Source organism: Ranitomeya imitator, chromosome 2 (assembly GCF_032444005.1).
Source record: "Ranitomeya imitator isolate aRanImi1 chromosome 2, aRanImi1.pri, whole genome shotgun sequence".
Taxonomy (NCBI): Eukaryota; Metazoa; Chordata; class Amphibia; order Anura; family Dendrobatidae; genus Ranitomeya; species Ranitomeya imitator.
The window spans coordinates 298,882,900-298,895,147 of NC_091283.1; the positions used below are offsets into that span (position 1 = coordinate 298,882,900).

General features: G+C 46.3%; 1 long non-coding RNA gene across 1 annotated transcript; it reads right to left on the reverse strand.

Moving 5' to 3' along the window:
- Positions 1-3,773: 3,773 nt before the first annotated feature.
- LOC138663333 (uncharacterized) lies at positions 3,774-5,566 on the reverse strand. Its single transcript, XR_011318163.1, has 2 exons — positions 5,448-5,566; positions 3,774-4,058 (listed from the first exon to the last, which is right to left on the reverse strand). It is a non-coding gene; the product is annotated as an uncharacterized lncRNA (long non-coding RNA).
- Positions 5,567-12,248: the final 6,682 nt, after the last annotated feature.

The window sequence follows — 12,248 nt, forward strand, 5'->3', positions numbered from 1 at the left end:
CTACTGAACCAGTTCTGATGAAGGTCCGAATGTGGACCAAAAACATTCAACTATTCACTTTATGGATGCACAATAAAAAAAACGTTTTCACGCTTTATTGCTATATGAGTACCAAGTTTTTTCCATTTTTGGATATTTTGGTCTGTATACCCTATTTGAGCACCTTCAATCCCTTTTTATTGTATGAGTGCCGTCCCTCTCTATCTCAACTTGTTCATCCATCAGGTCAAATTGGCTCAATATTAAGATGGAGCAGTTAAAGAGTTTCTTACATAGATGTTTGTACGGGTGAGTTTAGACCATTTCCATCCATCCTTCTGTGGTACTTTGAAAAAACACTGGAGGGTGGACGAGGGAGTGGCCTTTCAACCTCTCTGTGATCATGTCACGCTATAGGTCAAGGAAGGACTACCTCCATGGTGCTGTCCTGAGGGATTTCTGGAAACAGAATTACCAGTAGGTCGAATTCCTTTATTTATTTTAAATAGATCATTTTATTAAAATTACACAGTTTTTACAAAGAGACATCAGTATAACATATATTTTGATATTTTCAGTTTTACATGGTATCGTTATACACTGCTCAAAAAAAATAAAGGGAACATCAAATACCACATCCTAGGTACCTCTGAATGAAATATTCCAGTTACAAATTTTTATTCATTGCATAGTGGAATTTGTTCAGAACAATAAAACATAACAATTCTCAATGTAAATCAAAATGAATATCCAATGGAGGTCTGGATTTGGAATGATACTCAAAATCAAAGTGGAAAATCAAATTACATCCTGATCCAACTTCAGTGGAAATGCCTCATGACAAGTCAAAATGATGCTCAGTAGTGTGTGTGTGTGGCCTCCACGTGCATATATGATCTCCCCACAATGCCTGGCCATGCTCCTGATGAGGCAGCAAATGGTCTCCTGAGGGATCTCCTCCCAGATCTGGACTAAAGCATCCGCCAACTCCTGGACAGTCTCTGGTGCAACATGAAGTTGGTGGATGGAGCGAGACATGATGTCCCAGATGTGCTCAATTGGATTCAGGTCTGGGGAATGGGAGGGCCACTCCATAGCTTCAATGCCTTAATCTTGCAGGAACTGCTGACACACTCCAGCCACATGAGGTCTGGCATTGTCCTGCATTAGGAGGAACCCAGGGCTAATCACACCAGCATATGGTCTCACAAGGGGTGTGTGGATCTCTTCTCCGTACCTAATGACAGTCAGGCTACCTCTGGCGAGCACATGGAGGGCTGTGCAGCCCTCCAAAGAAATGCCACCCCACACCATTACTGACCCACTGCCAAACCGGTCATGCTGAAGTATGTTTCAGGCAGCAGATCACTCTCCACAGCATCTCCATACTATGTCCTGTCTGTCACATGTGCTCAGTGTGAATCTGCCTTCATCTGTGAAAAGCACAGGGCGTCAGTGGCGACTTTGCCAATCCTGGTGTTCTGTGGCAAATGCCAAGTGTCCTGCACAGTGTTGGGCTGTGAGCACAACCCCATCTGTGGACGTCGGGCCCTCAGACCATCCTCATGGAGTCGGTTTCCAACCGTTTGTGCAGATACATGCACAATGTGGCCTGTGGAGGTCATTTTGCAGAGCTCTGGCAGTGCGCCTCCTTTTCCTCCTTGCACAAAGGCTGATGTAGTGGTCCTGCTGCTGGGTTGTTGCCCTCCTACGGCCCCCTCCACATCTCCTGGTGTACTGGCCTGTCTCCTGGTAGCACCTCCAGCCTCTGGACACTACGCTGACAGACACAGCAAACCTTCGTACCATCCTGCATGAGCTGCACTACCTGAACCACTTATGTGGGTTGTAGAGTCCATCTCATGCTGCCACGAGTGTGAAAGCTCAAACAACATTCAAAAGTGACCAAAACATCAGCCAGATATCATTGGTACTGAGATGTGGTCTGTGGTCCCGACCTGCAGAACCCCTCCTTTATTGAGTGTGTCTTGATAATTGCCAATAATTTCCATCTGTTGTCTATTCTATTTGCACAACAGCATGTGAAATTGATTGTCAATCAGTGTTGCTTCCTAAGTGGACAGTTTGATTTCACAGAAGTTTGATTTTACTTTGAGTTATATTCTGTTAAGTGTTTCCTTTATTTTTTTGAGCAGTGTACATTATTGTTATACATAAGATACAATAAAGTTGTCATCTTCCAAGGATTTGATTTTTTTTCATTCAATCTAATACACTCCGGTAACACTCCAGAGAAATCTGTATTCATATTATTTTTTTATAATGTGTATACAATAGAATATCTGCCGTTCAGTTATCATAATTAGTTTGCTTGTGTACTGCCCCTATTTATATCATTTGACCTGTATTGATCATACCACAAGACATCGCAGAAGCGGTTCCCAAAGGGGATGTAGATAAAACTAGGAGGAGAAAAACAGTGCAATAGCGTTTAATCGGAAGGAGATGAAGATGATAAATAAGGTTATGCTAACCTGATTTAGCTGTGTATAAACAACATTTGTATGGCTTATAAATCCAGCAGCTGCAGGTCCAACAGATCATCAGACCAAGAAATCACAGATAACGAGAATTTGCTGATAATCTGCACTGCTGATATCACATATAATAGATCCAAGTCCAGACAGAAAGTATTTGCAGTTTATCCTTTATTCAGTCAGCGCATTTCAAAGTGCTGCAGTCCTCTTCATCAGGACTGTTGAAGGGGTCACGCTAGGGTGTGATCTTCTTAATTATCTGTGGCCAAATTGTATCTCTGAGAGATATTTTACGCGCATGGAGAAAAACCACTCGTGATTGACGACACAGTCACTAGCAGCAAATCCGTTTATTGATCGGAAGGCACATACTTTTATAGGTTATCAATGTAAATCTGTGGTTAAACCCCCAAGTCCTCCTTCTTTTGGGAGGGCTTTAGTTAATATTCATAGGCTTTTATGATAATGTTTTTCTCCTAAGTATTGCTTCATTCTTTATTAGCTGAGTGGACATGTCATATCAGAGTCCACTTGAGTGTTATATAACCTGTTGAAAGGTATGACTTAGAGCACATACACATATTAATATCTGTGATTCTTAGGCTAGGTTCACATTGCGTTAGTGCAGTCCGTTTAGCGCATACGCTAACGGACTGCGTTAACGCAATTGCCAAAAAGGATCGCGTTACGCAATCGCGCTAGCGCAGATGCTCTATCTGCGCTAGCGGGAACGGACCCAAAAACGCTGCAGACAGCGTTCGAGGTCCGTCACAAAAATAACGGCACATCACTAACGCATGCCAATAATGGCATGCGTTAGCAATGCGCTACATAATTGCGGTCAATGGTTGCGCTAACGGATCCGTTGCATAGCGTTAGTGCAGCTATGAAACGGATTCCGTCAGCGGACACCCACTAACGCAATGTGAACCTAGCCTTATACATATTCAGCAAAACGTCCATTTTTGGATATCTTCAATCTTTACAGATCGTTAACAGCCCCCCTTTGGAGATATGCAAAATCAAAACCCTAATCTCGTCGAGCCCATCGATCTGTCCTTTTGCATGATGTATTTTTTTAATTGTTTTCTTCACTGCTTATGAGACGACCCATCCCTGATAGACAGACCCCCCCCTCTTAACAGACTTGTGCAGAAGGAAGTCAGATCCTACTCTCTCCCTCTTTGGCATGTTTCAGGCAGACATATTCCGGGAGAGGTGGATATGACATTCATCTCATGGTTTTGTAAGGAGACAGCAGGCATATAGGAAGCAATAACGGAACGTAGTCAGAGCAAGGGTTAACAGGGGATTTAATTCTACAGTGGAAATTTTCTGAATACAAATTACTGTAAGAAGGAACACTGTAGTAAAACAAGTAACTAAGACAATATGTTCAGAGGAAACAGACTTATTAATCCGACGCAGTCCTCAGTGTATTCCCTGGGTGCAAAAGGCGCCAAGGCAATGGTGCAGTGGAAATTCAGTATTGTCCTGGAGAGAATGGCGTCCTGGAGAAGATGGCATCTTGGGTCCTGTTGTGGGCAATGTTTTCTTCTGGTCCTGATGCCGGGTTTGGGTCTGGAAGGAGAAGGAATACACAAGGCAATGTTTAGAAGCTTATCAGGATAAAATTCACAACGAGTGATACGACTCTCCAGTCTGCAAGGCTATGTCCCGTACACGGGCCCTTTGTCTCAGGGTCAGCAGTGTCAGCGATATCGGTACAAGGCTCTGACGACAGTCTCCGTTTATCGCCCTCTGGCCTTAAAGTTTTAGGCCTGCTCTCTCCGGATACTCCGCATTAGGAGCCTCTACTCTGACCTCTTGAACGCTGCACATACCCGCCGTAACTGTCAGATTATTCTCACGCTGCAGTTCCCTCAGCTTAACCACGCCCCCTTTTCTCAACTACCGGGAACAGTCCAGGGCCTTAAGCTTTCCCCCCTGCAACATATGTGACAGTCTCAACGGTCCTGGACCTGTCACAGAGGAAGCACACCTAGCTGGATTCTTCTCCTTACAGTTTCACAGCAGCATCTTTCATCTAGAAGATCATCGAAGTTGGTGTGCATGGTCATCACCATGGTTTCGTTAGTTTTTATCATAATTTTCTTAAGGCATGGAGATATGCATCATAGACTTAAGTCTAATACAATCAAAATACATAGAATAGCTATTCTAAATTTTGTGAGTGCTTTTTGCCACCCATCCCACCACCCAAACCAGGTGACCCATTGATCCTTTACCCCTGAGTTTCTGCTAGTTATTCTGATAGGTCAGTAAGGCCTTTAAATGTTCTGGATATGCTCCCATCTGAAGCTGTGTTGTTAGGTATGTAAGTGCAGGAGTTAGTATCTATCATTTTGCAGACTCCACTTTTTTCTACCAGGATCATGTCTAGGGCCATCCTGGTCTGGAAGGCCATGATGGATGTGGGCCTAGTTGCTCAATGAGTCCCCTTATAGCATACTAGTGAAATTAACAAACCTTTACTGATTATAGTATAGGTAGTTTATCCATTTTACATTCTTGTTTATCCCAATCATAGGGATGATTGATTCAAATCCAGCTGTTACCTCATTTCTAGCTTTGAACTCATTAGGTATTCCCTGTGAGACTCCAAAGGTGTCTATGTAGATATGGGGTCCCTCACGGAGTATGTAGTTCCCTTTTTACCTTCTAGGGTAGGTGGTCATCTCAGAGTACTTGATCCCAGCTGGATAGATCAAATATATGGAAGGGCATAAGGGCTTTTATCATAGCACATCATCCTTTCCAAGGGGTGTACAGTCTGGGCCTAATTTTCATGTCATCACATAGCCAATACATATCAAGCAATTGGTAAATTTGACCTACCAACAAGAAATCATTGCATGTGCTTCCTTCCTGAACCTGGATAACATGATTACAGTAGTCAATGTAACAATCCTGCCGGCATCACTGCATGGCTTCCCATCCCCTACCTACCTTACACATAACTACTCCGGGCCATGCTGTGAGTTCTGTCTTCTGCTGGCTCCATGCTGTGTGCCACATGTTTTCTGCCTGTTCTTTGCATACTTCCTGGCTGTGTGCATAGGGGGGCGGCGCCGGTACTTTCTGGTTCTTATAGAGTCAGTGTGCACCTTCCTAAGATGTACCCAGCCAATTACCAAGAGGCCTTAGGTACATAAGGCATTCCCACCCCTAGGGGAATGCCTGAGCAACGCTCTTTCCCAGTTAGTGTCTTGCTGCTGAGTTGCCAGGTCCTGTATTCCTGTGTCTCTTGTTTTAGCCACCCAGAGGGCTTCATACCCTGGCCTGTAGTTGTGACTCTCGTTTCCACCTCCAGGGGGCTGCATACCCTGGCCCGTACCCTCTATCCTAAATCTGTTACTGTACCTGACCTAGTCTGAACTCAGTCCTATACCTGTGTGTACTTGTAACCTTGTCTGTAGCCTTTCCTACCCTGCTGGGTGTATCCTTGTGCTCCGCTCTCTGTGTTTATTTCTGCTTTGTTCGCCGCACACTGCGGCTTTGCTCTGCTCTCAGTTCCTCTCCTTGTGGTTCTGACTTGCTCCTCTCCTTACGATTCTGCCTTGCTCCACTCCTTGCGGTTCTGCCTTGCTCCGCTCCTTGCAGGTCTGCTCGTTGCTCCACAACCAGCGGCTCTGTTCTACTCTCCACTCTGCAACCTTGTGGTTCTGCTCTGCTCCTGTCCCGCACCCTGCAGGACCTCGCTTCTCCAGTCTGAAGAGGTTTCTACCTGTCCCCATTAGTCACTCATTCCAGTCCATGTCTCTGTCCTTTCCAAGTCAGTCCCTGCTCTACCCCTTCCTGTATCCCACTCTTATCTGTCCATATTCCAGTCCCTCTTGTATCAGATCCTGCACATCCAGTGTGAACAGGTCCTTATTAGTGATGAGCGAGTATACTCGTTGCTCGTCTTTTCCCGAGCACGCTCGGGTGGTCTCCGAGTATTTGTTAGGGCTCAGAAATTTAGTTTTAGCCACCTCAGCTGCATGATTTACGGCTGCCAGACAGCTTGATTTCATGTGGGGATTCTCTAGCAACCAGGCAACCCCCACATGTACTCAAGCTGTCCAGCAGTCCTAAATCATGCAGCTGCGATAACTAAAACTAAATCTCCAAGCACTAACAAATACTCGGAGACCACCCGAGCAACGAGCATACTCGCTCATCACTAGTCCCTACCTATCCCATATACCATGCATACCTGTCTAGGTTCCTGCCCTACCCGTACCAGTTCCAGTCCCGCTAGCTGTGCCCGCCTGCCAGTGTCTAAACCGTGCCTGTCTGTCCTGCCAAAGTCTCAGCTGTGCTCCCCTGTCTTGCCAGAGTGTAAGCCTTGCCTGCCTGCCAGTCCTGCCTATTGACACTCGCCTGCACCGATCCGAGTGTTCCGTTTCCCAGTGGGATCAGCAGCCACAGCCAGACACCACCCTGAAGTGGTACCAGGCAGCTACCTGCCGCACAAGCCTGACCTCACCATCATAGGCTCCAGCGAACACCAAGGTAGCTGCCTAGTCACGCCCCTTCCAGGGTAGTCTGGTTTGTGGCACAGTGGGAACACACGCCCCACGCTTGTGCCAACCAGTCAGGCGCGAGCTTTACAGTTTGCTCAGGCCATGGTCCCCTCTGAGTCCCAAGGTCCTTCGCTCTCGGAGCAAGATAATTATTTATTGCATGAGCAGCCGAATGAATTTGTTTCCCCAATGGTGGTTCAGACTACTCCTGCATCTACCCAAATCATAGTTTCTGATGTGAACTTCAATCAAGTTCTGGCTTACGAAATCAACAAGCACACCGCTTTGGATCTGCCAAAGTACTATGGAGATCCTAAGGAGTGCCAAGGGTTCCTGGAGCGGTGCTTGCTGTACATCGAATCAAATGCTTCCAGTTTCCCCTCTGATCGGGTCAAGGTGGGATTCCTTATTAGGGATGAGCGAGCATATGCGCTAGGATTCGGTACTCAGCGAGTAATGCGGTACTCGAATCCTAGCGAGTATTTCACTACTTGCCTTGCAATATTCGTATCTTCCGCCCAGCATTAGCCACAGTAATGCCGCAGCCTTCTTAGTTGTGAGTGGCATTACTGTGATTGGCTGGCTGCACTGCATCATAGATGAGTCATCATAGTAGGCTATGACTCATAAGCTCTATACATGCCCTGCCGACACCATTTTCTGCACATTGCATCTGAAACACAGCCAGTGCTAGCATAGGGAGAGTGTGAGCAGCTGCTAGGGAGAGTTGTGCTTTTGGAAATCGTAGAGAAATCATCTAAAAAAATGCAAAAGCTCTTGTGAGAGCTATTCTAGTAGTAGGTGACTGTAGTAGTACAGGGAGACAGGCAGGAGAGTTGCAGTACATACATAGAACCTCAATATCTCTGCTCTTGCTGAAAGTACTGTATAAGGTCAAGGAGTAGTGACAGTTTTCTCAGCTATTTTTGGGTCACATTTACCCCTGCAGGCCAATTTATTTGCTCTTGCGGTGCTGTTTGCACACTGAATAGCACGCACGTTACTGCACAACTGACACGCAGCCAGCTCCGTTGTCTTCTGTGGTGACTGTCGAGCAAAGTATTCGGCGTTAAACTCATTTCAATTTTTTTGCCTTTACAGTGCTGTTTGCACACCAAATAGCAGGCATTTTACTGCACAACTGACATGCAGCCAGCTTTGTTGTCTTCTGTGGTGACTGTCGAGCAAAATATTTGGTGTTAAACTCAGTTCAATTGTTTTGCCCTTGCGGTGCTGTTTGTAAAACACAAAGCAGTACTAGGCTGTAGGGCTACCTTCCACAAAGCACAAACTGTTCCTTGTTCCCCAATATCTGCATCTGAACGTCTATAACCTATGTCACAAAAACCCCAAATTCCCAAAAAACCTGTTGTGAAGGGACAGGGACGTGGATGTGAGGTTGTCAGTGGTGCCTGACAAGGCGCTGAGTCAGGGAGACAGAAGAAGGTTGATGCATCTTATGTTCCTGTCGAAAATTCCCAGTCTGGAACATAAACGTGTCTGGAAGCCAGAAGAGCAAGAGCAGATACAGTCTTGGATGGCAGATGAGGCCTCAATGAAATTTTCTAGTAGCACCCAATCCTACACAACCACACAATCTACTGTCGATACACAGAATGCTGGGTCATCCAATCCTCAACCTGTTCCTACTTCCTCCCCCCCTCAGCAGTCACAGGAAACATTTGACCCATGCTTGGCCACTACGATGATGTTTGGTACATATGATCCTTTGGTTGCGTCTGGCCTCTCAATGCGCAACATTGAAGGGGAACGTGAGGAGGTATCGTCCGTTCATGGCCAAATATTTGAAAACCCACGGTCAGAAGAAAGCCACTTTCAGCCACGTGCTATACCGGCTCGAGGTGGAGGCTGATGATGAGACACAGTGGCCATCTGGCCAGCCTACAATGTCAACACAGAAGGAGGATGACTTGTACGACCAAGTGGTTTTTGATGAGTCCACTGATCCTACCTGGACCGTTGGTACGCATAGCCAACACAGCAACACAGAGGAAGAAGGTGGATATGTAGCACCAACAAAGGCACCAAGGGCTACTGGTTTGAGCAGAGTGTGAAGTGTGTCAATGGTTGCCAAGAGCAATCCCTCTGTGCCCCAAGTCAAGGCAAGGTGACATTCATCCTCTGTTTAGAAATTTTTTGGGATAGTCCTTCTGAACCAAACCTTGCCATCTGTAGCATCTTCCATACGAAGCTGAGCAGAGGCCAAGGAAAAGGCAAACAGAGCACCACCAGTATGCGTAAACACATGGCAGCCAAGCACCGTAATCGGCGGAACAACAGAGTACCAAATCAGTGGGTGCGGGTCAAACCACTGCCATGTCGCTTGTGATCCATCCTTCCAAATCTGGTGGCCAGGAAGCAGATGCTCATACCTTCTGCTCACAAGCTGTGGTTGCAGAGACACAGGACACAACCATCCCATCCACTTGTTTGTCCTAGCCAAGAGTCCAGTTGTCCGTATTCCAGATCTATGAAAGGAAGCGTAAATACCAACCCATGCACCCACAAGCACAAATACTAAACACGCACATTGCCAAGTTGCTAGCCGTGGAGATTTTGCCGTTTAGGCTTGTGGGAACAGTCTTTCCATGATCTCTTGGCTGTGGCTGCCCCACGATACTCTGTTCCCAGCCGGCACTATTTTTCCTGGTGTGCCGTCCCTGTGTTACACCAGCACGTGTTCTAAAGCGTGCTCTTACCAATGCCGTAACTGGGAAGGTCCACCTAACAGACACGTGGACAAGTAGTTGTGGACAGGGATGATACATTTCTGTCACGGCACACTGGCTGAACCTGGTGGAGGGTGGGACAAAGTCGCAAACTAGAACATCAGTTATCCTACCCAAGCCACGTATAGCGGGCACAAACTTGCTCATGGTTTCTGCATCATTATATACGTCGTCTCCCCTCCTCCTCCTACTCGTCCACCTCCTCATCCTATGCTGAATTACCCTCCACATCACTCCCAAGTTGTGAACTGTGCAGCAGGGCATCGGCAAAGCGGCAATACGATCTGCTGAAGCTGATCTGTTTAGGTCAAACATCACACACTGCAGCAGAGCTTTGGAATGGAATAAAACAACAGACCGATCAGTGGCTCTCCCCACTGCAGCTCGATCCTGGTCTGGTTGTCTGCGATAATGGGCGTAACCTGGTGGCGGCATTAAAGCTTGTGAAGCTGGTACACGTGCCTGCATGGCTCACGTGCTGAACCTAGTGGTTAAGAAATTTATCAAAACATACCCTGACTTGCCATACCTACTTGAGAAGGTGCGCTGTATTTGTGCCCATTTCCGCCATTCCTCTACCGCTGTTGCCGATCTTGCAGCGCTTCAAAAGCAATTTAATTTGCCAAATCACCGACTCATTTGCAACCTGACCACATGGTGGAACTGAACATTTATGTTGGCAAGGATTAGTGAGCAGAAGGGGGCACTTTCTGAATACCAGCTTAAACATGCCCGTCAGACTGCGACTCAGCCAAAACACAACTGTCGAGTGGGTGTGGATCGCTGACATTTGTGAGGTGCTTGATAACTTTGAGTACTGCACCAACCTTGTGAGTGGTGATCAGGCTTTTATCAGCTTTATCATCCCGATGCTATGTACGTTGAAAGAATCACTGCATAATCTAAGCATACAATCTGAGTGCCCATCATCAGTGTATGGAGCAAGATTACACACTGGGTGATCCTACCCAGCCCAGCCAATATCATGATGAGGCAAGATTGGGTGATGAGGAGGGAGAGAACTTATTTTTATGTGGTACAAAGGGGACTCCCAACCCCAGCTTCATGTCTGTCCAGCATGGATGGGCTGGAGAGGAGGAGGAGGAGAGTCAGTGTGAGGAGAGGATGGGTATTGTTTCTCCTTCTGGGGCCACAGAACATTTGCCTCAGTGCAGTTTGGCACACATGGTACAGTTCGTGTCTAATTGTCTGTCCCAAGACCCTCGCGTGATCCACATTTTCAACAGCAACCTATACTGGTTGGCCACCTTTGTCGATCCACAGTACAAGGACAAATTTCCTTAGCTACTGTTGCAGTCACCAAGAGGTTTCACAATTGAATCCATCAAGAGGGCTGTTGTCGATCATTTGATGACAACATCAGACTAAGACACCGCTGGCAGCAGAGGTACCAGCTTTTTGCAACAGCATGCATTAATGCGGAGAGACACGCCCAGCAGATACAAAAGAGGTGGGGGGAAAATGTCCACAAACTGGGCCATCTTCAATGAATCGGCTCATCAGCAAGGACTATGTGGACTGGTAACAATGTAAAGCAGGCAGAAGTTGAACAACATGATCAATGAGTATCTAAGTGACAATACCTGTGTCCAGAGGCGTAGCTAGGGTTTCAGCTTAGGGTGGGGCGAAAAATCTGAGTGGGCCCCTAACCAGGTACCCCTGACTACAGCTACATGGTGCACCCTAATTGTGAGCATAGGGGAATATCAGCAGTTGACCGCACTGTGACTGAAAGAAAATATATCTATATACAAAAATAAACATTCATACTACTATATGAGGATCATATATTGGTAGATACCAGTCCTACAGACCATATAAGAGATCACAGCACAGTTACAGATAATAACTTACAGATGACGTTCTTTCTGATAGAATTGTTCACTTTTCTCGTCTTTTCCATCTGGCCCAGACCGACATGACAACTTCTCCACCCAGGACTCGTCTGCAGAAATTATGATGACACATCAGACTTCTCACATTTCCTGCCCCGTCCCCATCTATCCCCAACCTGCACAAACTCCTCATTCTGCTGATACCCCAATACTGAGCTGCTGCTGCCATATGTGTCCTACAGCACCTGCTGTGTGGTACAATAATGGTGCCGCCCCACATAGTAATGCCACCACTGTGCCCCTTACATAGTAATAATGACTCATTTGTGCCCTCTAGATAATAAAATTCACCCCTAGAAAACATTAATGCCCTGTGATGGTGCTCTTCACATTTTGTCCCTAAAAAGTAATAATACCACACATGAAATTTTGATGGTCTCAGTACTCTGAGTGCCCATATAACAATAATGTTTAAGTTCCCACTTAACATATAATAATGTCCCCTAAGTAGCCTCCGTGTACAGCTCGACTATACACAGTATGGTAGGCCCACAGCTTTCCTATGCACAGTATAATGCCCCCACAGCCCTCCTATAGACAGTATGATGTCCCCACTGCTTCCCTATACACAGTATG